The sequence below is a fragment of the Peromyscus eremicus genome, chromosome 6, assembly GCF_949786415.1.
Source record: "Peromyscus eremicus chromosome 6, PerEre_H2_v1, whole genome shotgun sequence".
Classification (NCBI taxonomy): Eukaryota; Metazoa; Chordata; class Mammalia; order Rodentia; family Cricetidae; genus Peromyscus; species Peromyscus eremicus.
The window spans coordinates 59,057,252-59,084,971 of NC_081421.1; the positions used below are offsets into that span (position 1 = coordinate 59,057,252).

The 27,720-nt window shown below is 39.4% G+C and overlaps 1 protein-coding gene across 2 annotated transcripts in view; it reads left to right on the forward strand.

Annotated features, from left to right (window-relative positions):
* The window catches only part of Fbxw7 (F-box and WD repeat domain containing 7), a 145,637-nt gene that overhangs the window by 6,093 nt on the left and 111,824 nt on the right, over positions 1-27,720 (forward strand). The window contains exon 2 of one of the 2 annotated variants that reach the window (XM_059265553.1): positions 22,382-22,429. The gene's annotated coding sequence lies outside the window, so the exon portion shown is untranslated. Of the gene's footprint in view, positions 1-22,381; positions 22,430-22,553; positions 22,619-27,720 lie in introns of those variants that run through there. The other variant, XM_059265554.1, reaches the window with a different exon arrangement.

The window sequence follows — 27,720 nt, forward strand, 5'->3', positions numbered from 1 at the left end:
AGACCTTTCTGAACAACCCCAGCTGCCAGCTGGCTTCTTTTCTTCTGCATGCCAGCTGCAGTTGTCTAGGTGAAGTGTTGGTTTTTCTTTCTGTGTGCATCTTAGTGCCACACTGAGTGATAAGCTCCCTGTGAGCTGGTGACTGGCCTTTCTGTGTCTTGCATTATCCGCAGAATGCACCTCTTAGATTCAAGGTCACCTGAAAAACAATGAGGCCAGGCTGAGTGAGCTGAGATAACAAACTAGTTATACTTGATTTACCTTAGCAGGCTGGCCAGGAGGCCCAATTTCCTTCTTCCTTACTGAGGCTCAGAGCTGCTCTCTTCCATAGGTCACGGCTGCACCAGCTGAATTATGTCTTTGTAATGGTTCATGGTTTGTACCTTGACAAAAGCCTGTTTATCTCCTACTTCCTGCCTAGCTCCTTTCGTTGTACCTTTGGAAATGGCAATCATTATCAGCAAGTTCACTACTCTAAATAACTAACATTTTATATAAATATAAATTTATGTGTGTGTGTGTGTGTGTGTGTGTGTGTGTGTGTGTGTGTGAGTGAGAGAGACTCAAACACACCGTGGAAGTTCAGAAGGTATTATAACATACCTTTTGTGCCTAATCAAGGTCAAGGAGTCGTTAACCTTTGCGTGGTCTCATATGAATCCCTCACCTGTTTTTGTAGCCCAGGCCTGCTTTGAACTGAGCTTTTCTTCCTTTGAAGTTCTTTCCTTCTCAGCTGTCTTTCTCCTTTACTAGGTGTCCTAAGGCCCTGTGCTCATTCCACTGCGGTTTTTGTTTGTCTGTGGTAGGCAGTGGTTCTCAGCCTTCCTAATGCTACGGCCCTCTAATAAGTTCCTCATGTTGTGCTGACCCCCAACCATAACGTTATTTTGTTGCTACTTTATCTGATATGTAACCCCAAGTGGGTCGCGACCCCAAATTGAGAACCACTGATCTAAGAAAGGTACATAAAATGACCTAAACAGTTTTATGCCACATTGCTTTCTTAGGTACATTCAAGTGACACATGTAAGCTAGTTTATTTCTTAAAGTTACTGTTAACTTTTCCATGCTGAGTAAGGTTGGTTTTGCCTTTTAGCAAGCAATATTGTAACAAGGGCACATAGTGTTTACAGTAAGTGTGTGAATTGATCTGGGCTAGACAGCAGAAAGTAGGGGGTTGGAGGGTCTAAGTTCAGGTATTGCTTTTGGGAGTTACTACTTGATACCTACCACCATGTTTTCCTTGTCAACATTTAATTTTATCTAGCTTCTGATTGGCCTGTCTGGAAGATGAGAATTGAGTTTTCATAGTTTTTTTTCAACTTTAATCTGATATAAAATTTATTTAATTTTATTACTTTAATTTCTAGTAAAGTTGAACATCTTCAGTCATTTTGGTTTCCTGTTCTTTGAATCTTTTCTTTGTATGCTTTACATTTTATTTGTTGTATTTTGGCTTTATATTGATTTCTGGCACTTTTTTCTAATAGTTTGTACATTAGTGTTTTAGGAAATATGCATTGCAAGTACTTTTTCTAGTCTCTCTTACACTCAACTCCGTTAGTGTTTTAGTTTGTTGTTTGAGTGTATAGTTAATGTTGACTCTCCCTGACAGATTGAGCCATGCCTGGGAGCTTAGTAAAGTCCACTTGTGGGTGTTTGCAGACGGGCTTGAGAGAGGAAGAGCTGCTCTGACGGTGGGCTGCACCCGTCAGTAGACTGCGGGGCAGGTGGGGTGAAAGTGGGAAGGAGAACAGGTGTACACAGCCCTCATCCCAGTACTCTGGAGTCAGGCGTTTTAGGCTCCTTTGACCTACTTAGCAGGACCCTGTCTCAGAGCCCAGGGGCTGAGAATACACTCCAGTGGTAGTATGTGCAAGGCCTGGGTTAGATCCCCCGTCCCACTCCAGAAGAAGGGGGTGGAAACCTGAGGAGGGAGATGCTGGGGAAGGAGGCAGAAGCCTGCCAGCATAGGCAGGCATGCTGTCTTTCTACTTCCTTACCACTGGGATATGACACCATGATAAGGGCTACTCTGCTGTGTCACACCCTCCTGCCACCAAGAAGAAGTACAACCCCAAGTCAAAGAAATGCCTTCTGCCATGCACTTTTAATAGCCTGGCTAAGACAGCGAGTTTGATTGGCATTGTTTCTGTTCTCTGGGCTGACTTGGTTTGTCTCTTTGATATCCTCATCATACTGTTAAAATTAGAACAGTTTTATTGTGGTTTTGTTATTTAATCAAGTGGATCTTCTCTGAAACTTGGAGGTCAGCTTATTGCTTTCACACCTCCTCCCAAAATAGTCTAATAAAAAGCAGACCCCAACAGATGTTGGGATTCTGATTGGAACTCACTGAATTTATAGCTTTCAGCATGAGTAATGGTTCTCTGTCTCCTTATGTCCTGTTTGATGTCTTCTGATACAGTTGATTGCTTTCATAGATGCCATCTTTAGATTATTCTTGTTACTGTAGCCCTATGTAGACCAGACTGGCCTCAAATTTAGACATACACTTGTTTCTGCCTACCAAGTGCTGAGATTAAAGGAATGTACCCCCATACCCCATGTGCCTACTCCCTAGTTCCACCCCCGCCCCCGTTTTTTGTTCCTCCTGAACTCTTTTTTTTTAAAAAAATGTATTATGTATACAGTGAGTGTTCTGTCTGCAGGCCAGAAGAAGGCATCAGATCCTATTATAGATGGTTGTGAGCCACCATGTGGTTGCTGGGAATTGAACTCAGGACCTCTGGAAGAATAGCCAGTGCTCTTAACCTCTGAGCCATCTCTCCAGCCCTCCCCCTGAACTCTTAATTCAAATAATAGATTCTTTGGGGTGCCCTGTGTTGCTAAGCCTATAAATTAGCAGAGTGATTGTTAATGCTGCCCAAGCCTGTTCCTTTAATTTTTCTGTACTAACATTGTACGTTTACTAATACTGCAACCCTTCCTTGTTCTTGCTTATTTTTATGTTAGCATGTGGAGAAGGGAGGGAGTTTTGAGTTTCAAGGACCAAAGAGTCTTAACTGCAGTCCATATAAAGGTTAAATACATAGTTCCAGCTCGCAACCCTTTATAGGGCAGAAACTTTGTCCCTTTGCAGTCTTGTACTGACATGTGAAGATTTCACTTTCATACTGGCTAAAAGATTCATTTGAAAGAATGGCTTTGATGTATCCTTCTTAGTGAAGCTTCTATGGGAGACTCTTCAGAAGTGAAATACAGAGATAGTTAATACATTTCTGTAATTGAAACCACACTCTGGACAGCTACTGTAACCTGAATCCTTCTTAGTGTTTGGGGCATCCTACACTTTGTTATAGCATGGCTTAAGAGAACAACTTAGATAAGTCCCTATAAACTTCTTCACGTTGTGTCCATCAGTAGAAGTATCATCATATCTTGTCATGTAAATGACTACAGTATAAAATAATGCCAGAAAGCATCTAGAAGCATCTTTAATCCCTGGGGTCAGCCTCGAATCAGCTGCCACCTTTCTGGAGGTTTTTTTGTTTTAAATTAATTAATTAATTTATAAATTCTAGGGAAGACACAGGTATGAGTGTGCATTTCCAGCACCATAGTAATTCTTCTTGGGTTTAGTATCTGCATGGATGACTAGCCAGTGTTCTGGGTTTTATTTACTTCCTGTGATTTTTTTTTTTTCTTTCTTCTTCAGCTATGACAGGGAAATTATGTTAATGATTATTACACCTAGCTAATCACTGGTGTCCCTCTTGGAAGCTGGGTTAGCTGTTGCTACTGTAGCTCCTTGTACTTTAGTGTTTTGCTTCTTCTGTGCATTAACTTGCTCTGTTTTGCTCTTCTCTTGTTAACTGAGTCTTGTCTACTTCTTAGCCAGGCCGTAATTCCTCCTTACTTGCATATATTTGTCCCATTTGAATTAAATCAGTTACCTGCTTTCTTTGTTCCTGTACCACTTAAATACTGTAGTTGGAAGCCACTCCGGAGGGTGGACATACGCACATGTATGTATACACACACATATATGTATAGAGACTTTCAATTGTAAATAGGTAATTTTACATACTTGTAATAGACTCACGGCCACCAAGCAGTGGGGTGTTTACACAGCTTGGCTGCCTGTCGCAGTGTTTTTCTTGATGTGTCCCTCATCTCCCCAGTGCCACTTCAGTCAGTCATTCTTTGCAGACCCCACCAGTGTCTCCTCCACAGAAGACTTTGCTCCCACTTTCCGGGGAAGACAGGAATCCTGGTCGGAGTCCTTAGTTCATTCTTACTGAAATCCAGGCTCTCTTCCTCTGAGCCACCTTACATATCTGCTGCTCTGCATTATTCTTAACTTGTAAGCAACAATTTAAATTTATTTTTTACCTGCGTTTTTCCCCCTTTGATTTAATTATTAAATAAAAAGTGAAATTTTCTTGATTCTTGGACCTAGTCTACTCTCTCCTGATTTTTTCCGCTTTCTCCAGGCGTTCTCAATACCCTTATTCTACTCCACACTGACCTGACTGTGTTCCAAACCTATTTATGACTCTGTGTAGCTATCTTAGTAGTAGCTCAAACAAAACAAGTTTAAATCTGAATTACCAATCCCTACTCACATGTTTGACCTTTAGCTTATCTTTCAGCCTTTTCTCATGGCCTTTTACTTGTTATCTCTTTGCTTATAATTATTCTGGTCTTATGTCTTATATATAATATATATATATATATTTAATATAGACAAAAAAGTTTCTAATGTCAGTCATTAGGAGGATGCAAGTTAAACCTATAAGATAAACTTCAAAAAATGGCCAGAAGGGCTAAAATTCTAAGACTGGTAACACAGATTTTCTAGGAAGATACCCAGGACCCTCTTAGATTACACCTTTGGCAGCCTCTTACAAATTGAAACATGTATTCTGCTGGATCTAACATTGTCCTCCTGTGTATTCCAAAGAGAAAGGTAAACACTCATTCACAAGAAGCTCTTTGAAAAGAAGGAGTACTGAATTTATTCAGAGTAGCTGACAACTGGAAGCAGCCCAAACATCATTCAGTAGCTAATGGCTAAAGTTTCCTGCAGGCAAGCGCTACTCATTAATAAAAAGGAACTTCCAATGTAGGAAGAGATGTAGATGAATTGCACAGACACACTCAGCAGAAGAAGCTGGATGCAGAATTCGTATTTTCATTTGTACCAAGTTCTAGATAAGACAGAGCCAGTCTATAATGACAGAAGTAAAGCAAGTGATCACTGAGTGAGTGCCTTTGGGTTGTAAAGAGTGCTGATGGTGGAGAGTTGGCCAGACAGGTTTCCTGACGTGCTAGAAGTGTTCAGTGTCTGACCAAGTGAAAGAGGGGATATCTATTTGTTGGACAGCTATGAAATGTGTATTTCCAGGTATGTAATTTTATCTAGTAATTCTAAAAATAGTTGAGTGATGGGGAATGGGAGTTAAAGATGAAACAAGAATTGATTGGTAAAGCTGGCTAATGGGTCCACAGCCATTTATTCTGCTTATTCTGTACATTTTATGTATGCTTCAAATTTTCACATAAAAATTTGAAGGTCACATGTTACAAAGACACAAATACCGGTGCATGCTCTATTAGGTCAATAAAAATAACCTTATTAATATAATTCCTGTCTCTTATGATCCTACACTGATTCCATTCTCTCGAGTCTCTTTTAAAACCTTTTTTTTTTTTTTTTTGAGGCAGAGTGTCACTGTGTAGCCCAGGCTGACCTTGACATTGAAGTCCTTCTGCTCGAGCATCCCAAGTGCTGGGATATAGACATATCCACCCTGTCCAGCTTTTCTGTGCTTTAAGCAGCTTCTGTATGTTTTAAAAGGTCACTTCCGTAGGGGAAAAGCTGTTCTTGATTTAGAATACTCATTAGGGTATGCCCTAAATCACGGTCATGGTTTGGATCTAAAATGACCCTTGCAGGTTCATGTTTTGAATTCTTGTTTACAACCTGGTGCTGTATGGGAGGTGGGTGTAGATGGTGGAGGTCGGTCACTAGGAGTGCTCTTGAAGGTTGTAGCCTGGACTCCGGTTCTGGCACTCTCTACCTCCTTGTCTGTTGTGATGTGAGGAGCCTCTGGCACAGGCAGGCTTCCTCCTCCACAAACTCCCCTCCACCCTTCCTGCAGCGGTGCATGCTGACCTCCGCCCTTCCTGCAGTAGACCTGCCAGCCTCTTCAACTGCACGCTCAGTAAGCCCTGCCTGCAGTTGTCCTTGTCGGGTGTTTTGTCATAGTGATGAGGCAAGTCGTTAACAAGATTGCCTCCTCTCTTCAGAAGACTGAAGTTTGCAGAGGGCAGAGGGCAACTATTCTTCGTATTCTAGTATTGTTTTACTTAGGCTTTTTACGCCGTTGTGACCAATACTTGAGAAAAGCAACCAAGGATAAGGTGTATGTGTGTGTCCGTGTGCGCACACACACATATGTGCACGTGTGTGTGGAAGCCAGAGCTTGACCTTTGACATGGTTCCTCAGGACAGTCATGTAACTTGTTTTTTGGGTAAGGGTCTCTTACTGGGACCTGGAGCTTGCTAATTTGGCAGCCTGGCTTCAGAGCCTCTTGTCTCTGGGACAAGCATGCTTCACCATGCCCAGCTATTTATGTATGCGCTGAGGATTGAACCCAGGTCCCTGTGCTTACTAGCCAGGCACTTTATAGACTGAGCTATCTCTTGAGTCTTGGGAAGCTGTATTTTGGCTCAGGAGTTTCGAGGTTTTAGTTTATCATGGTAAGGAGGGCATGGCAAAGCATAGCATGTCACATCAAGACAGCCTGGAAGTAGAGAGAAGGGTACAAGAGGGCAAGGGCAAGTTCCAGCTCATGTTCCCGTGACTGACTGACTTCAGATTTTCACCTCCCAATACTACAGTCACACTACAAATCCATTAGGGGATTCTTGTGTTGATTTGATTAGGACAGAGCCCTCAGAATCTAGTTGCTTCTGAAAAGTCCATCGACAGGCAGCCAAGCCCCTAATACATTAGACCAGGATGGGGCAGAAGGGATGGCATTATATACTCAAACTACAGTGTATTTTCATATCTTCAGTGAATGACTGTGTAGCTTTAAAAACTAAACAGCGAAGTTTAAGAGCTGTTGTTATGGCCGATTTTTATTGTTCTGTTTGTATTTTAAAATGTGATGAACAAGAAATAGTTATGAGAGGTACTTTTCTTGTGACCTTATTGGCATTGGATTTTTTTTTTAAGGAGCATTAATGATGCACATTACATTTAGAACTAAGTAAAAAAGGCTCTGCAGTTGGTTCTCTAAAGCTCCGGAGTGTCATCGTGGATCTTCCATCTCTGTCTTTGGAATCTATGATTAAGGGCCCTTCCTTGTTTTCACAGATTGTTCTGGATACTACCCCCACCCCTTTCTGTCTTATGTTCCTTCCTTTGCCTGCTGGCTTCAGGGAAAACAGTCTTTAAGGGCTTGTTTTCTTTATTTTTTATACTGATAGTTAGGAAAATAAAAATTAAATTTGTATGGAAAAATTAAAACATGAATAGAATAAAAGTATCCATTACCTGTTTTCACAGCCATTACATTTTAAAACTTTGATGTTTCACTGCCAAGGGCAGGTATGAACTTCAAGTTATGCGGTTAGACAAACGCTTTGCTTATGATCCTACTATTGAGCATGTTATCTCTACATGTTAAAAAGCACTACAGGTGCTGTCTTGAGTTCTGCTGTCCCATACACACACAGAGTACTTGGCAACATAAACAGTGTGAATCTTTTTACTCTTGCTCCTGCCTAAGAGAGCAGATTGTAGTGGTCAAGAATGTGCTCTGGGGGCTCAGATCACCTTCCTACATCCCACTTAGGTCACTGTGACAAAGGGACCTACCTGCCTATGCTTAGGGAATGCAGAGTCAGTGCTTCTTGGGTTCTGAAGAACTCAGTGGTATCACTCTTCACAAAGAGGCAGGTGTGTGTGTGTGTGTGTGTGTGTGTGTGTGTGTGTATGTGTGTTCATGTGTATGAGTATGCATGTGTGTGGTAGCCGTGGCAAAATATACATAGTATAGAATTTATAAGAGTTTAAATATTGTTTTGCTTTGCTCTACAAATATATATTAATTATTATTATTACATAATATATTAACATTCTTTTATAATTTCATTATATAAAAAATATAATATACTTTGGTTATAGTCTTATGAATTATCTTATTTGTTTTCCACTCGCACAAAACCCTTCTTTCCATCAGGTCCTCATTTTATTTTCATGTCTTTTTATTTGTAGGCTACTACATTTCTTTAGGATTCCCTGTATGATCCTGGGTTATGGAGTATTTACTTGAGCAAAGGCAACCTCTAGGTAGATACAGCTGGGGTATATAACTCTCCCCCAGAAAGCCTTACTTGCCTATAGCTCCCATTTGCTTCTGTCGTTTAACAAAATACCCCAGGCAATACAGTAATGGTGATAACCTACCTAGCTCACCCAGGAGTAGCTCTAGATCTGCTCTAAGACTACCTTCAACAAAATTCAGTTCAGACTGGAAAGATGGCTCAGTGGTTCAGAGCCCTTGCTGCTCTTCCAACAGACAGCACCCACATCAGGCAGCTCATTGCAGTCTTTAACTTCAGTTCCAGGGCATCCAGTGCTCTCTTTTTGCCTTTGTGGGTGCCTGCACTCAAGTGCACAAAATGTACACACAGATACATACCTGCACATAATGAAAAAACAAAGTAGTTCTGTGACTTAACTTTGCCAAATCCTCACTTTTTATCTCCGAAATATCTTCTATCTTGTTGAACTTGGAGAGCATAAGGTTATTATAATTTTTTTAAAGAGACATGCGAAGTTCCCAGTTTTGTGTTTAGCATGTATTGAACAAGTGTTGGCAGAACTAGCCCTTTACTTCTATTAACGTTTTTAACATTTTTCCTCATAAATTTTGATCTTATTCTTTCTCCTTGGAGATGCTCCCCACCTTCCTCTCACCTCACTTCATGTTCTCTCTCTCTCTCTCTCTCTCTCTCTCTCTCTCTCTCTCTCTCTCTCTCTCTCTCTCTCTCTCTCTCTCTCTCTCTCTCTCTCTCTCTCTCTCTGTGTGTGTGTCTCGAGGCCAGCCTGGTCTGCAGAGTGAGTTCCAGGACAACCAGGGCTACACAGGGTTTGTCTCCAAAAAACAAAACAAAGCAACAACAAAACAGGTGAGAACAAACAAAAACAAACAACCTCCACAAGAACAAAAGCCCAAACCAAACCACAGTGTCTGTCTGTGTTGGCCAACTCCTCCTGGACTGACCTCTTTCTCAGCAGGTATCAGTTGTAAATATCTTCTTGATTAGGGGTGGGACTTTGCCCACTTCCCCTGCTTTTTGCTACGATTTTGTCTGGTTTGAACTTTTGTGGGTCTTGTGCATCTGTTGTGTGTCTGAGTTCATCTGTGTATCAACCTCTTTGTGTCTGAAAGATGCTCTTTCCTTGGAGTCATCCACCACCTCTGGCTCACACAATCTTTCCACCTTTTCTTACACATAGATTCCTGAGCCTGAGTCCCAAGCCAAATGTGTTGACTGTGGGTCCTTGGTACAGAGCTGTTTTGTGGGTCAGCTGGGAATAAAAAAGGAATGGAAGATGGTTTAAAAGGGATGGCTGAAGGAGCTGGCAGAGAAGAACTAAGATTTTAAACATTTTGAATGTATATAGTGCAGTGGCGGTGATATTTTACAGCAATCACTATTCATTTCCGTAATCTTTCTTTTCAGCAGAAATGCTTTACCATAAGGAATAACTCTCCATCCCTTCCTCCACAGCCTCTTATAACCTCTGTAATACTGTCTCTGTGAACTTGATGATTCTAGGTAGAATATGTAAATGCATATGTCATTTGGCATAATGTTTTCAAGGTTAATCTACATTGTAGCATGTGTTGTAGCTTTGATTTACAGCTTCATTCTTTGTGAATGGAGAAGATGCTGTTCCAGTAGAAGTGAAAATGTGTCCACAAAGTTTTTCTAAGAATATTTATAGTAGATTTATTCAAAATAGCTAACAAGTAGAGACTGGGATGGCTGTGTCGGTTGGACTAATTGACTGTAGCTGGTTTGTGTAAGAATATGGATTAGGATAGTTGTGGTGTGTGGGGTTAGAATCCTGAGGAAATGGTAAGTAGTAGAGCAAGAGAGAGATCCCTTGGAAAAACAGGAGCACAAGCCAAGACAGTACCATGGACATTCCTAGTAAGATTGTAAGTGGGTAAGCGCATGATTAGGTTTATGTATTCTGAATGCTGGGCTGGCAAGATGGCTCCAAGGTAAAAGTACTTGCTGGCAAGCCTGATGACCTTTGACTCCTGAAACCCATAAAGTGTCAGAACAGAACCCAGCTCCAGAGAGTTGTCCTCTGACCTGCATATGCTTGCCATTGTGTGTGTGGTCCTGCTCCCAAATTAAAAAAAAAAAAAAAAATCCCCAGTTCTTCCTATTGAATTTAGAAGTAGCACAGTGTATCTTACAATTCTCAGGAATGTTGTCTTGAATCCTTGAAGGGGTTGAAATTACCCGGTATCGTAATCATTTCACACATTAATTGATTTTTATCTTTTAGCAACAAATATTTTAGAAAATACTAAATTTAAATTAGTAGTCTATACTATATGTAGTCATATTGCTCATGAATCATATTTAAAAATCCAGTCTTCATGTACTTCTGTGGTGCCTTAATTCCCCAAATCTTTATGCATTCTGAAGGTATTGGAAATGGGAGCTTTTAGGGTTGGAGAGATGACTTAATGGATACAGAGTACATTTACTCTTGAAGGGGGCTGGAGTTCTATCATAGCACCCATATTGAGTAGCTCACAACTTTGTGTAACTCTAGCTCCAGGGGGATTCCATATAGGGTCTCCCTGTGTAGCTTTGGAGCCTGCCCTGGAACTTGCTCTGTAGACCAGGCTGGCCTCGAATTTACAGAGATCTGCTTGCCTCTGCCTCTTAAGTGCTGGCATTAAAGGAGTGTGCCACCACTGCCCAGGCCACTTTTTTTTTTTTTTTTAATTCTTAAAACGGGAGGTTTTGATAATTCAGATGATTGGGGGGTATTTTGGAGTGGTAGAGCTGGAGGTTGGTTGTTCACAGCAGTGATCTTTCTAAGTGACAGACCTCATAGAACCTTACAGTAACTGCTCATTGCTTGAAATCAAGGCTAGATTCTAGAGTAACCAAACAGCTCTTCATGAACCAACAGCCATCTCCTAATAGGATATTTCCTTAAGCCAGTTCTTTACAAGAGTGGTATTACATTGTAGCCTTACTGATGGATTACAAGTCTGATTGTGGCGTTTGATTTACCCATCTTTGTATAAAATTAACTATATGTCATTTATATCGTATTTAGTAGTTAACAATACCATATGGTATTTTGTAGTAGTTTTTCTAGGTTCCCACCTTATTCTTCAGATTAAATTGGTTGAGGTCAAAGATGCATTAATTTTGCGGCATTTTCTGTGCTGTGCTTACTGAAGTTGATCAGTTAGTGCTGATTGGACAAGTGATCAGTTATGCTTTTGATTTTGAACGTTATAAGGGTTGTTTCTGAGACACTTAGCAGGTAGCATGGATTTATACTTTGTTCTCATGGGAAAATAGAATAAATTAAAGTATATATTAGTTTAATTCTCAACATATTTTGCAGTACAGAGAGAAAATTTTTATGTTTCTATGGTAAAATGGAAAAATGAGAAAACCAGTCTCTGAAGCTTCTGATGTTCTACAGTTGAACAAAGGACTGCTTCATCAGCAGCATCAGTGGAGGAGTTGCTTTATTGGTTGAGATGTACTAGTAGCTGTGTCAGTCAGAAGGGCTGAGAGTTCTTACTTCAATTCATGGTTCTGCTAGAGGAGTGAAGGGAGAGCAGTTGACCTTCTCTTAAGCAGAGAATAGGAAGTTTTTACAAATCGATTAAAGCACATACGATGTGAGGAGCTAGGTTACCGCTCCATCTCTTTAACATTAGGAATTTCGTCTTTTCATCTCCAGTCTTCACACAGTTGACCCTCCATACTTACTAATTGATATGAAAAAACAATAGCTTTAATAGGATGGTTTAATGCAGTTAAGGTAACACAATTGAATTGTTTGCACATGTCTGAATGCTATTAGACACCCAAAGTAATACGAGATACAGGGTTTATTAAGCTAGAGAAAATGTAATGCCACTAGGATGGTACATCTTCTTGTTTATTTTGTGTGTCTGTGGACATGCATCTGTGGAGGTCAGGGGACAATACTTGTAGAAGTTGATTCTCTTTCCATCATGCAGGCCCAGGGGTTCAAACTCAGGTTGTCAGACTTGGCAGCAAGCATCCTCCTCTACCCTGAGCCATCTTGCTAGTCCTTGAGCTATAACTTACCTGTTAGGTTTTTTTGTTTCTAATTTTACTTTTATTCATAATTTTCAGTTGTGCATTTTATGGGTGTTTTTTAGATTGTCGGTGTATTTTTTTCCTCATTTGTTTTTATTCTCTTGGCTGTGCTTTTTTTTTTTTGTTCTTCCGTTCTCTCATGTTATTTTTAATTCATTGCTTTTCTTCCCTTAATTTTACTTTCCTGGAGAAGGCTGTCCTCATTAGGGTTATCATTGCTTTGATGAAGCACCATGACCAAAAGCAACTTGGGGAGGAAAGGGTTTATTGGCTTATGTGTCCTGAATCACAGTCAAATGGAAATCACGGCAGAAACTCAAGCTGGACAAAACCTGGAGGCAGGAGCTGATGCCGAGGCCATGGAGAAGTACTGCTCACTGGCCTGCTCATCATGGCTTGCTCAGCCTGCTTTCTTATAGAACACAGGGCCACCTGCCTAGGGGTAGCACCAACCACAGTGGGCTGGACCTCACCTTCAGTAATTAAGAAAACGCCATCAGGGCTTGCCTACAGCAATGGAGACATTTTCTCAGCCAAGGTCCCTCCTCTCAGATGACTACAGCTTGTGTCAACTTTACATAGAACTGGCCAGGATCAATTCTTCATTCATTTCTTATTGTGTATTGTCCATTTCTATCATGGTCTTTGTGCTTTTAGTGAAAGATTAAAGCAAACAAACTTGTAACTGTCCACTGTAGTCACTTCAGTTGACCTTATTTTACTGCGCTTTCTGTGACTTTCGGTGGAGAGGTGGGAAATTATCATTAGCCGAAATATTTTGACTTGGATTATCTGAGTACTATGTGGCTTTTTGGTTGGTGACTTCTGTTCCTTTCCTGGCTAAGAATTGTAATTGTTTGTTGGCAGAAGTGGGGGGCGTTGTGTGGTTCCTTCCTATGCTGGTCTCTGTAGGAGATTGGAAAAGGTCAGGAGGGGTTGATGTTGCCTTTTTCTCCAGAACATGTAGTTTCTACCTTTGCATTCCTTCACTTGTGAATCTCAGCGGTCCATTTGAGTTCCCCATTGTTGAGGTGTGGGCTTCTGGGAGCTACTCCCTGTTGTCTTTCCAAGTCTTCTTTGTCCTAGCCATGCCCACTAGATTATGTGCTTTTGTGTTCAGGCTGCCTTTTTGTAGGGTAAGGAGGACATGTGGAAAGGTGAAGATGTAAAAGGGGCAGCTGTTGTCCTAGGAAGAACTCAACCATCTCTTGACCTTTAATTTTACTGTTTTTTACCTTTCACTCTTAGAAGAGCATTTCCTAACTTCCTGTCTCATGAGATTATTCCATATTTTAAATGTTTTACTTTGATTTTCATATTTAGGCATCAAATTTTACTAAGAGAATTGTAACTAGAATGGAATGACCCAGAGAGATAGGTTTTTTTTTTTTTTTTTTTTGTAAGATTTATTTATTTATTATGTATACAGCATGTATGACCGCAGGTCAGAAGAGGGCGCCAGATCTCATTATAGATGGCTGTGAGCCACCATGTGGTTGCTGGGAATTGAACTCAGTATCTCTGGAAGAGCAGTCAGTGCTCTTAACCTCTGTGCCACCTCTCCAGCCCCCGAGATAGTTTTTTAAATTTGATGATTGAATGTTCTTGAACCATTCTGTCAATGATTGTTCCTACCGCAGCTATGAGTATAACTACTTTTGTAACATGTGAGAATTTTGGTATTGTATTGTTTCATTGCCTTCTTGCCTAATACTGCAATATTTTCTAACAGACTTAAGTTTTTATATCTGGTTGGTGAGTTTCTTTTCATTATTCACACACACACACACACACACACACAAACACACAAACACACACACACACACCCCTTTTGTAAATGAAGTTTGGTTTCAGTTTTCTTAGTTTCTTTTTTCTTTTCTTTTTTTTCCTTACGGAATCCTGTGTAGCCCAAGCCCCGACCTCTCAATCTTCCTTCCCCACCTCCTGAGTGCCAAGATTAAAGGTATGTGCTCCTATGCACAGTTCTGTTGCTTTTCCCTATAGTCTCTTTCTCCATAACGTAGAGGCAATCTGTGTATATTAGGAGGATTGACATTTTAATAATACTGAGACTTTCCCAGTCCATGAATATATCTCTCCATTTAGTAGATCTCTGGTTACCTTCCTCAGCTTAAAGATTTTTCACATATTTTGTAGATGTAAACTTACTTCTATATTTAATATTTGTTGTTACTGTGTATGTACATGATGTTGATCAGAGGACAACTTTCAGAAGTTAGTTCTCCCTTTCTCCTGTGAGATCCAGGGTCTGAACTCCACGTTGTCAGGCTTGCCAGCAAGTTTACCTGCTGAACTGTTGGTCCTCTTCTCTTTCTTGATGACACTGAAAATGTTACTGCTGTTTTTCTTTTTTCTTTTTTCTTAGTTACTTTTCTGTAGCTCTGATAAAACACTGTGACCATGACAACTCATTTAAAAGAAAGCGATTAATTGGGTTTACTGGTTCAGACAGTTTTGAGTTCATGATGGTGGAACAAAGACATGATGTCAGAAGCAGTTCAGAGCTCACATCTTGATCACAGGTAGGAGGCAGAGAGGCATGCTGGGAATGGCAAAGCCCGCCCCCAGCACTGCACCACTTCCAACAAGGCCACACCTGTTAGCCTTCCCAAGTAGTTCCACCAACTGGGGACTAGTGCTGTGGAATAATCCTTCTGTACACTGTGAATACGTATTACTCTCATTGGTTAATAAAGAAGCTGATTGGCCTATAGCAAAGCAGGATAAAGCTAGGTGGGACAATCAAACTGAGGATGCTGGGATGAAGAAGGGTGGAGTCAGGGTAGATGTCAGTCATCCACTGAGGAAGCAGATTGTGTAGGAAATGAGGTAACAAGCCATCATGTGGCGATACATAGATAAGAAATACGGGTTAATTTAAACGTTAAGAGTTAGCTAGTAACAAGCCTGAGCTATTGGTCAAGCATTAAAAGTAATATTGAGCCTCTGTGTCAGTTATTTGGGAGCAGGCAGTCAGGACAGGAAAATTCCACCTACAGATCAAGTAGTCACACATGAGACTATGGAGGCTATTCTCATTCAAACGACCACAGTCAGCAAGCACTTTACTCACTGTTAAGCTATCTTTTTAGCCCAAGTTGTTTTTTCTTAGTCGGGAGTAGATGCTGGATATGAAAATGTGGTTTTTCTTGTTTAGAAAAATGATCATATATATATAAAATTTATTTAGTATGGGCATGCACATATGTGCACACAGGCCTATGCTACCACTTTTTTCCAAGGTCAGAGAACAACTTTAGGCAGTTGTTTTTCCTCTACCAGATGAGCTCTGGGGTTCAAACTCTGGTGCACTCAGGTCAGCAGTAAATGTGTTTACCTGTTAAGCTATCTAGCCAGTTCTATTGGTTTTTAAAAAATACTGAGCCAGATGACTGTTCCTGTGATAAACCCTATTTGCCTGTAAGCCATTTCTTACTCAAATTTCTGTATTGTTGGGTTGAGTTTTCTTGTTGAGGATTTTTGTGTATGTTTGTGAAGGGTTTTTTCCTTCTGGAATAATGTCCTTTGGCGTTTTGGATTGAGACATATTCCTTCTTCAGTTGTCTAGAAGAGATTGTGTTTAGTTGGTATTTTGTTCTGTGTGCATGTGAATGTTTCACTGCAGTTGTTACGAGCCCAGCAAAGCATGGTGCTTCCTGTCTTGGAATCATTTGTAATGGCAGGTTTGTTTTCTTTCTATGTTTAGGAAAACTCAGATTATTTGACTTTTCTTACATGGATTTTAACAGTCTGTATCTTTCAGAACGACATGATCATTTCCTGTCAGTTGCAGAATTTATAGGTATAATGTGTTCCCTTATTAGTGACTATTTGTAAGGGCTTTGGTGGCAGTTCATGCTTTATTCCTCTTGTTGACAGAGCGTCTCCCTTTTTGTTTTATGTGTTGGTTTGGATGGAGAACTTCTCAGTTTTATTGTGTTCCAAAGAGCCGGCTTCTGTGTTTACTATTTTTCCTGCTTTCTGTTCCAGCATATCAGTTGATTTCAGCTCTTTATTATTTTCATCTTGCTGCTGCCTTGGTCTCTTGTCCAGTTTTTTTGTCCTCTCCATTCTCCCTTCCTCGTCTCTGTCCTCTCCTCCCCATTTCTTTCCTTCCCTCTTTCTTCTGAGATAGGTAGGATCTTCCTCAGTAGCCCGTGCTGGTCTTGAACATGGAGTCTTCTTGCAGATTATAGATATGTGACATTTCCTTTAAAATTTCTCCCAAGCATTGCCTGGATGGAGTACATCATGCACATTGATATGTTGTGTGTTATATTCATTGAGTTCAAACTATTCTTAAAATTCTCTTCAGACTGTTTTCATGGGATCATTTGTTTTTTAATAGAAAGAGAAATGCTTTAATATTTTTTATAAAGTTAGTTCTTAGGTTTTACTTGCTTTGTAGCCAGTGGGTTGGTAGAAAAAGATACTGGAACTTTTAGTGCAGTAATATCTTACCTAATGACAGGATGCTCTGAAATGTGGTGTTGGTAGGCAGTCTCGTTGTGTGATAGCAGGCACTTACACAAACGTAGGTGGTATAAGTCAGTTATTTCAAGTAGCTTGTTGTTGCATTCAAAAGATATGATAAACATGAGATATATTTTGTTGCTGGAGCTACACAGCACACTATTAATAGTTTTTGTTTGTTTGTTTGATACAAGATCTTATTATGTAGCCGTGGCTAGCCTGGAACTCGGTATAAATTCTAGTCTGGCCTCAAACTCATAGAAATATGCCTGCCTTTGTCTGCTGAATGCTGGGATAATGGCATGTGCCGCCAAACCCAGTGAGTAAATATTTTTTATAAGTAGAGAGTACACTCTAAATAATGATGAATGATGTACTAATATATAAATCAATAGCATAATCATGTGTTATTATCCAATAACATTCAGTGGACATAATTGTGTGTATACTATTATACAGTGAAGGCACAGTATGTTGTTTTACTCCAGTGTTATCTCAGATACACACACAGGTGTACTATGTCAGTAAAACTTCTCTCATGCTGTTAGTGGTAGGAAAGTTTCTTCTCCATTTTAACCTAGAGGACCACTTTCATACGAAATATGTCATTGATCACACCAACATTACACAGTGCATTTCACTTGATTCTAGGCTTCATTGAACTATATTTGAAACGAATTCCTATGGTCCATTTGTTTTAGCCATTTTTTAAGTAGTAGAGATGTAATTTTGTAGACTCCTTTATAATATCATATTTAAGTTTTGTAGTACAAGATTGAAGAAGCTGTATGTATAGTTGTTTTAAACACTTTTTCTTTTTTTATGAACCTAGTTTGGATCTTATGTGTTAGTATTCCATCATAAATTTGCTACAGATCTGCTAGCTGCATAGCAGAGTGAATGACATTTTGTTTCTGGAGTTCATGGCGGCTGAAGAGATGGCTCAGTGGTCAAGAGCACTTGTTGCTCTTACTGAAGACCTGGGTTCAATTCCTAGCACGCAGCAGCTCGAAACTGTCTATAACTCCAGTTCCAGGGGCTCTAACACTCTCTTCTGGCCTCGGTGGGTATCCAGCATGAGACTGGTGTACATGTACAACACATGTAGGAAAAACACCCATATGCAGCAAATACAAAGGAGTAAGTTCCTTTTTAGAGAACAGGAATTCGACTTGTACAGTCTTGTACAGTGTATATGTCAGGACAGTAAAAGGATGCACTGGTGCTTGTGTGGATTTAAGGAATATGCGTGCTTGATGGAAGTTGGCTGCTGGTAACAGGGATTTTGAAACAGTTTGTGGAAGTGTTGAGGAAAACTGAGGAAACATGCACTCTACAAATGAGGTGAGCTGTACTGAAGCCTCTTTTGTACTGTTTTGATAATTGGAGTAAATCAGATGCTTTAAAGGCACTGGCCATAGCTTCCTTCTGGTTTGCTGGAAGCAGCTATATGAATGTCAGTCAGAAAGCTGAGGTATTTCTTTCAAACTGAGTTACCACATGAGAGCTTTCTGCTGTTCTTTTGTAGACCCAACGCCCCACACTTTATTAAGGAGACAGAAGTGTATCATGAGGTCCTTTTAGTAAAAATTTAGATTTTTTTAAAATAAAACTTTCTTATGGCGTACAGCTTTTAAAAATATACTTGAAGGAAAGGGTAATAGAGTATAGCTATGTATAAGAGGAGAAAAATAAATTGGCGTACACTAAGCTCATTTGTGAAATATGAGAGTAGACTAAATGGGTGAGAAACTTAAGAAATGACCTCTGATGTTTGTCCCAAATAATTTAAGGTCTGATGTTGAGGTATCTCTAGTAGCTGCCTCTTCGCCCTGGGGAACACACCCCACGATGCCAGGGGGTGCTTGAAGTCTCACTTGGGATGGAATAGTGTAGATCTCATGTGTGTCCTGTAAAGTTGAGAATTTTTACCCCTCCTGTAAAGCAGTGGTTTTCAACCTGTGGATTATCATTTCTTTGAGGTGAAACATTCAAAATCCAGCTTTTTTGAAAAATACATTGTTATTGTTGTTTGTAATAGTTAGACTATAGACTACTGTGCTACAGAACACTAGAACTTCTAACTTACCTAGTGGCCGGGAAAGTACTGGATTGTTAAGTATCAGTGTTTGCATGGTTAAGACACAGGGAGAAGCTTCATGAACTTCACTGTTGATGAACAGTGTGCAGCTACTGAGGTAACTGTACTTCTGTGTTAGCGGAGACTTCCTGCTTCCATTCTTTACAGTCTTTCCGAGATCTCTATGTTATCAGAAATCACCACAGTCTGGTTCTGTGGGCTCCAGACAAGATCTATTGATCTTGCCTTTGGTCATTGTACATTCTTACCTTCAAAGTAGACACCCCTCTCTTCCCTCCTTCCCTCCCTTCCTCCCTCCCTCCCTCCCTCCCTCCCTCCCCCCCTCCCTCTCTCCCTCCTCCTCCTCCTCCTCTTTTTTTTTTTTTTTTTCCTACTGAGAGGTACAGATCTCTTTGGGGGTAAGAGTTCAATAGTTAATCTTTCTCTTTCAGGAAGACAAATTTCTCATTAAGGGGTTTCCCTTTTTTGTTATAGGATACCTCTCCAATTAACACTTACTTTAAAGGATGCTGATACTGCTCTTAGTAATAGAAAGACAAGAAAGTTAAAGAAGTATGTTTCATGCATGAAGGGAGAATGGAATCTGAGTTTTAAAAATGGACTCAGTGGAAGTGTTTCTGTACACTGTGGTCCAAAAGTGTCAGCATCTGTATCGTGTGGCTGGCTGTCCTCTCACAGAAACCTCACAGTTCCTGGTTGAGTGCAGCTTTCTCCCCTAGGCCAAATTCTTACATTCTTGTAACATTTTGGTGAGTCCATCTCTAATAGCTGCTGGACTGAGGAGAAGCTTAAGTTTGTCAGCATTTGGGGATTGTTGAGGGAGCTTATCTTCAAGGCCTGGGTTTGCAGGCCTTGTCTCAATGATTAAAGGTGTTTGCTGCCAAGTCTGCCAACCTGAGTTCAACCCGTGGGACCTACAGGTGGACAAAGAGAACATACGTCCACGAGTTGTTCTCTGATCTCCTTGTGGCACTTGTGTGCATACATACACATGCCTGTGCACCTGCCAAACAAACAAACAAATGTAAACAGAAAGGAAACAGGTAACAACCCAAGGCAAACCTGTTGCTGCGAATTATAAAGTAGGTGTCTTTATTCAAATGTGTTAAAAAAAACCTTCAAATTAAATCAAGATGCTAATGTAGTTTAGAGAAAAATAGAAATTGTTTACATTAAGAGACAGTGATTAGGTAAATCAAATGGAAAAGTAAAATAAAAAGAAATGAGACTACTTATATTTTAAATAAGGAATCTATCATTGTCAATATTAACAAGAAATTTAGGGATATAAGAATATTTGATAAGCGTTTCTTCAGCAGGTTAAAAAGACTTTTCTTTAGAGGCATTGATTTAAAAAAAATCTTAGTTTTGTAAACAATAGGATTGAATAGTTGTCTTTAAAGGTTTTACAAATGTGTGGCATGACCATCTGGTTGCTGTTAATTCCTTTCTTTATGTTCTGGGTTATGTATTTGTAGTGTATGTGTATGTTGGTGTTCGTGTGTGTGTGTGTGTGTGTGTATGCCACAGTGTATGTTTGTGTGGAGGTCAGAAGACAGCTTTCAGGAGTTGGTTCTATCTTTCCACTGTGGGTTCTGGGAATCAAATGAGTCAGGCTTGCATGGTAAAGTTTTACCTGCTGAACCACCTCACTGACCCATATGTTTGTGAATTTAACTTGAATATAAGAAGTGTTAGCAAAACGTGGTGTAAGTGGTGGAGCTGTAGCTCAGTGGTAGAGTGCTTGCCTTGCGTACATGGCATCCTAGGTTCAGTTCCCCCCACCCCAAGACACCATTCACAAATGGAGCTGTAGAGATCTCTCAGTGAGTGAAAGTGCTTTGCGGCACAAGCGTGAGCCAGGAGTGCTCATGTGCGCTTGTGATTCCAGTGCTTGGGGCAAGGATCAGTTGGAGACAGAAGGATGACTGTGGCTTGCTGACCAGCCAGCTTAGACAAAAAAGCAGCAAGCTCCAGGTTCAGTGAGGGACCCTGTCTCAAGGGTGGGTGCTGGAAAAGCAGAAAGTGCGCTAACCACAGAGCCATCTCTCCAGCCCTGGTTGTCATTTTCTTGATGACTTGAAATTTTTTTCAAAATGTGTTTTGGATATGAATCTTAGTTGCACATGTCCCTTGCTAGAGTTCTGTAATCTATAGTTTGCATGAAGTTTTTTTTTATAAATAATATCTGATTTTAACAATCAATTTTCCCTTGTGTGCGATTTAAGAATAATCTTTGCCTTACTTAAAAAAATTAAACCATTTCTTGTCATCTTACAGAAACTTTATTGTCCTAAATTTTGTTGATGTCTCTAATATGCCCATCTTTCTACATTTCCTATGGTCTGGGGTTGGATGCTATTAATTTGATTGCTCTTGATTTTAGCACAGTTAGATACAGAAAATCTATTGGTATGATGTACTCAGGAAATCTGAAAAATTACACTGTGTATTGTGTATGCAGGTGTGTGCTGTGTACATACTTGTGGAGGGCAGAGGACAACTTGAAGGCTAGGCTTTTTCATCCTTGTGTGTTCTGGGCATGAAGCTGAGATCATCAGATAGAACACGACCTAGGGCATTTACCTGCCGACCCATCCTGCCAGCCCAAGGAACATTTTATTTTTATAACTGGTGGTATACTTTCTAGATGGTAACAGTTTGTGTTCTTAGTTAAATCTGGTGAGTCTGTAAAAGACATTTTAAGTTTTCCCCCTTGACTAAAAGGCAGGCAGTTTTACTTGATGCTGAAGTACATTTGTGTCTTGTGGTGGTGAGAAAAGATGTGTGTCTTTTCTTTTGAGGTGGTATCTTTAGCCCAGGCTGGCCTAAAACTTCCTGTGTGGCCTGACATGGAACTCTTGATCCTCTTGTATCCACTTCCCAAAAGAGTGGAACCCATATCCAGTTTATAATGATGGTTAAAAACATGAACTGTGTAGTTGAGTGCAGCTGCTGTGTTTAGGCAGATGACTTAGTCATTAATATGAGTGATGTGATTAACAATGAAAAAGATAAATATAGGCTTTTTAAGGTCCAGAGTGAAGTGCCTGGCAATTAGTCAGTTCCCTAAATATTATTTAGTACTTTTATTCCTGAGTCTTTGAACCTAATTAAACTTGGGAGTTGACAGAGATGATTTGTAGTATAGTTTTTATTAAATAAGATGACTTAAATCTGACTTTTATAAACAGTAAAATCAATTTGCCAGTTTATATATAACTTTGCTGTGGATAAAATATTTTAATATTGTAAACTTTGCCAGTGTTCTGGTAGTTTGTTAGCTCCTCCATGTGTTATGTATACAAGTTCTTTTTAAGAACATGAAAGTTTTGTTTAAATTAGGCAGAGTCTGTTCAACTGACATTGAATCATTTTTATTTTCTTTTTATTATTAGGAACTCTCAGCTGTCAAGGAGACTTTTAAAAGGCTCTCTAAATACTTGGTAAGTACTTGCTTTCCCTGTACTTTTGCATGTTCCTTAAGTTGATGCATATTCTATTTGAACACCTCTGACAACAATAAGTTAAATTGCAATAAGAATTATATTTGTTTTCATTTTTACCTAGGTACGAGAATTTTCTTCTCTTTATATCTTTTGTGATCCCTCTACACATTGTGTCTAGAAAATCAGGTTAGTAAGCAGGAATAGTAAATTTATGAATTAAATAAGACTTTTCCTACCTAAGATTATATACTATAACACATATTTATTATTATTGTTATTATTATTATTCCATTCATTGCTTGACTGTTCCTTAATTAAATATTAAGTATTAAATATTGTTTACTACAGTGTGTCAGCATAAACACTATTACTGTGAGTTAGCATCTATGCTATTTCCTATCTGTACTATTTTTATTTTTTTGTTTTAAGAGTAAAATGAAAACTTTTGTAGTTACCTCTAATTAAAAATCTGGTAAGTTACCATTTCACTAGGGCAAACTGTTTCTTCACCCCCTGACCCCATCTATGTGTATAGTATGTGTGTGTGGTAAATATATGTGTGCACATGTGAGTGCAGGTATGTGTGCATGCATGCTGAAGCCAGAGGAAGCCAGAGGAAGATGTCACTCTTTCACCTTATCCTCTTAAGACGGGGTCTCACTGAAACTTTAGCTCACCATCTTTTGGCCAGGCTGGCTGGCCAGCAAGCCCTGACAGTCCTTTTGTGTCCCCACCCCAGTGGTGGAGTTAGAGGTCCACGTGACCCTGCCCAGCTTTAATGTGAGTGCTGGGCACCAAAACTTCGGCTCTTACGCTCGCACAGCAAGCACTGAGTCACCGCACCATCTCCCCAGCCCGTTTCTTGTTCCTGCTTCTTCTAGGCCCGTTCCTTCTCCTAGATAGCTGCCTTCTACATTTACCCATGCATCTACCCACATACATATTGTATATGTTCTGCGTATAAAACAGACCCTAGTTTCTTTTCCTTGAATTTGGCTTAATCATCGATTAACATGGTGATCTCATTTCTACCCATTTTCTTACCATATTTTTACTCATCTTTATAGCTGGAAGGGGGGGGGGCAAACCTCCATAATGTGTGTGTGCTATAGTTTCTTTGTCCATTCATTCATCTGTTATGAATAGTGCTGCCATAAATGCTGATGTACGTAACACTTCGTGGTATGCTGACTTAGATTCTTTTGGATATATGCCCAGGAGTGGGATAACTGGATCATATGGAGTTCTATTTGTAGTTTTTTGAGGAGCCTCTGTACTAATTTCCATAGTGGTTACACCATTTTACATGCATTCCTTTTTAATAGTGAAAAATTTTAAAGTGATTAAGTGTTCTACAAAATGAGACAAAATGCTTAGACATCTGATAATCAAATTCCATGATATAGTTTATGGTTGTTTTAATAATATAATCACCAAAAATGTTTATTTCATTAGCTGAAGGAGAGTCTCTAGATACATAAAGAAATATGAAATGAAAACAAAAACATCCTTTCTTGTACTAAACTGTTTACTGTATTTGAAATAGTAAATATTTGACCAGAGGATATTTCCATAGCAATTATAGCAAATGCTTACATGCTCAGCAGTTACGATCTTCACTTGTAATATGTAGCAAATTTAGGAGCATATGATAGAACAAGGATACCTATATAGATTTTTACTACCTTACAGTGTGGTGACTGATTCTGGAGTGTATACACAGAAAGGGGTAGTTTGACCTTTCTTAAATTTGAGTTAGAACCAACTGTCAGCATTGTTGGCTTATGGTGAATATTGAATTTTAAATGTATTTAGTGGCACTTTTATTGTCCTATAGTTCACACAGCAGAAAACCTCATCCTTGTATACTGTTAGTGATCCTTGAGTATATTCAGTGTGTACACTCCTCACGGCCATTCATGCTCAGGCTGCTTTCATTTCCCTTCTTCCCTTTGTCTCTCTCTCTAGGCAATCAATGACGGGGCTTCTGCTTGTGAGAGTTTGCCCGTTTTGGACATTGGTAAAAATGGCACCACACAGTATTTGTTCTTTTGTGCCTGGCTTCATTCACTTAGCACAATATTTTCAGCATTGTATGTGTCATATCAGTATTTAACTCGTTTTTATGACGTATTAATAGTCGTTCGTATGCCACATTTTATTTAGTCATTCATCGGTTGATAGATCCACTTTTTTGGTTGGTAGGAATGTATGTGTTGTGAGCTTTCTTGTATAAGTTTTTGTGTGGATGTCTATTTTTATTTCTTTTGAGCATATCTGAATGGGGTAGGATTGATACTTAGTCCTTTGTGTACCTCTTCAAGTAGCATTTTACAGTAATACACAAAGGTTCTAGTTTTCCTGCATCCTCATGGACACTTATGCCTGTATTTTAGTCTTCCTAGTTGGTGTGAAAGGGTATTTCATTGTGGGTGATTTCATGTGCTTACTGATCATTTGTTGTCTCTGAAGAAAGAGCTATTCAAGTTCTTTACTCATTTTTCAGCTTATATTATACTTTTAATATTGAATTGTGAGTAGTCTTTATAAATTGTGACTACTAGACCTTTATCAAATATGAGTTGCAAATATTTTCTCCTATTCTTTGGATTATCTTTTTACTTTTAAAAAATGTCATTGGAAGAATGAAAGATTTTAATTTTGATAGAGCTCAGCATTCATTTTGTTATGCATTTTGCATAAAGTTACAAGTTCATTTTAAAATAAATACTTATTGATAGTCAAAGTCTGTGACAGGCTTCATCACAAGTCCATACAGAACACTGACATGTCTTGTATCTCATGGTCAGAGCTCAGCGGAAGCAGTTATTATTGTATTTGTGTTTCAGTTCCTCAGGTGTTTGTTTCCGTTAACCTCCTGTTTGACTCTGTGTGTTACAAAGACTATGTTGTTCGTATGTGGTTGGTTTATGTCAGTCAGTGTGGTGTGGTTGGTTTATGTCAGTCAGTGTTGTGTGTGGTTGGTATATGTTATCAGTGTTGTGTGGTTGGTTTATGTCAGTCAGTGTTGTGTGTGGTTGGTATATGTTATCAGTGTTGTGTGGTTGGTTTATGTCAGTCAGTGTGGTGTGGTTGGTTTATGTCAGTCAGTGTTGTGTGTGGTTGGTATATGTTATCAGTGTTGTGTGGTTGGTTTATGTCAGTCAGTGTTGTGTGGTTGGTTTATGTCAGTCAGTGTGGTGTGGTTGGTTTATGTTATCAGTGTTGTGTGTGGTTGGTTTATATTACTCTATGTTGTGTGAGCGTTCTTTCCCCTACACCTAATGAGACAGGGTCTTGCTCTGTATCCCTTGCGGGTCTTGGATATCCCAGCTTCCCAAGTACTGGGATTTTGGCAGTTTAACATGCCTGCTTGTGATTTCTGTTCTCCAGAGAAAATGGATCCATTTGAGATATGTCTTTTTGTTTCTTTTTGACTGCATATGTTTTGACTGGTCATGTGGTCTGGGTGGCCAGAAGCTTCCTTAGAGTATCGCAGACAACACAGGCTGACAGAAGAGCTGAGATGCTGGGAAGAAACCTTGAGGCCAGAGAACATCAGAGGATGGGAGCCATCCGAGTACAGTCTCTACCCAATTCTTCCACAGGCTGAGAAATAGGAAGGATGCCTCAGAGATGAGGGGACTGAGCCAGGTAGTAGCCACACACTGCAGAGGAAACATTTTGGAGTTCCCATTCACAACACTAAAACCAGAAGTTCCTCTGAAAGAATATAGCAAAGTCTAGATATGCTGTTATTATTTATATTGTCTGTTTTCCTCCAGAAATTACTAGATACGTATGGAAAGTGGATATGACTCATTTTCAGATACAGTAAATTAACAAGTGGAAACTATGAGAGGACTAGATAATGATTAAAGATTTTAAAATAACTCTGAGGTATCATCAGAAAAAACAAGTAATCCTGTGTTCAGATGATTGAAAAATACTGCAGAGTGAACAGATAGAGCACAGAGAACATCAGCAGAGATACTGTAAAGAAGCAGGAGAGAGTTTAGGGCTGTCTGGAAGGAGAGCTAATTAAATAAGCAAAACAACTGTTGAGCAATGAGGAGAGTCAATTAACTCAGAGTAATAAAAGCCATCAGCTGGAAGGCTGGGGAGGATAAAGAATAGAGAGAGACCTGGTCAAAGATTGCTGGCTGTGTGCAGTCACAGGAGGAGAAGTAATGGCTGGTGATCCTATTCAGTGGGAAGTGTCAGCCACAAAACCAAGAAGCTCAGGCAGAACCACCATCAAAGAATCTATACTTAGTCACCTAAGTGGTCGAGCTGCTCAGTTGCCACCAATACAGAGAAAATCTTGAAAGCAATAACAGAAAAAGAACTTATCAGAAACAGTGTTGTCTAGAAGATGAGGAGTCGTCATTCAGAGAGCTGGAAGGGAAAGCTGTCACATATGAATTCTGTGACTGTTACATTTGAAAGTCAAACAAAGACACTGGGGTTTTCTTTTATCTGACCACAATTATAAGTAACTTGAAAGGAAATCCATCAGTTTGAAGGGAAATAGCCACCTGGTGAAAGAATTCACATCAATGCTAGCAAATATGTAATACTGTCATTTTTTCTAATTATAAAAAAGCTGCATGCTTTTTCCTTACTGTAAAAATAAAAACAACAATCTATAATACTATATTGTTGACGAAATAATGTCTACATGAAAACGTTTATCAAATTGTGCTGTTTCTTTTTGATTAAATTTTGATTTTGCTGATTGTTGTTGGGGATCTTTATTGTACTTTTTGTTTATTTGAATGTGTTTCTTGTTAAATATCTGAGAAATGATACACCAGACTGTTTTTAATAATATCACAAATTGATGTTAAATGATATTCTTTATTATATGAAATCTGTTCAATTTTAATTTCTGTTCAGGATTCTTAGTAGCACATTTTTACTTCTTAAAATGTGAAAATTTTATAACATAAACCTGCCATTCTAACTCTTTCAGGTAGGCAGTTCAGTTACATTAATTACATTCACACTGCTGTGTACCTGTCACTACTTATATCCAGAACTTTGCTCTTACTCATACCAGAAACTCTGTACTAAGTAAGCAGCAGTCCCCCAGTCCCCGGTTCCTCTTCTTCCAGCATTGTTAGGCTGACTGACTCAGCTGTCAAGAGCCCTGTGTATTCTTGACACGAGCTGCTTAGACAGCTATTTGCTGACTCTTCACAGTGTGTGATTGATTTTTCAAAATTCTTTTATTCAAAGACCATTTTATATTTTTGCTTTTACATTTCAAACCTTTTATTTTAGAA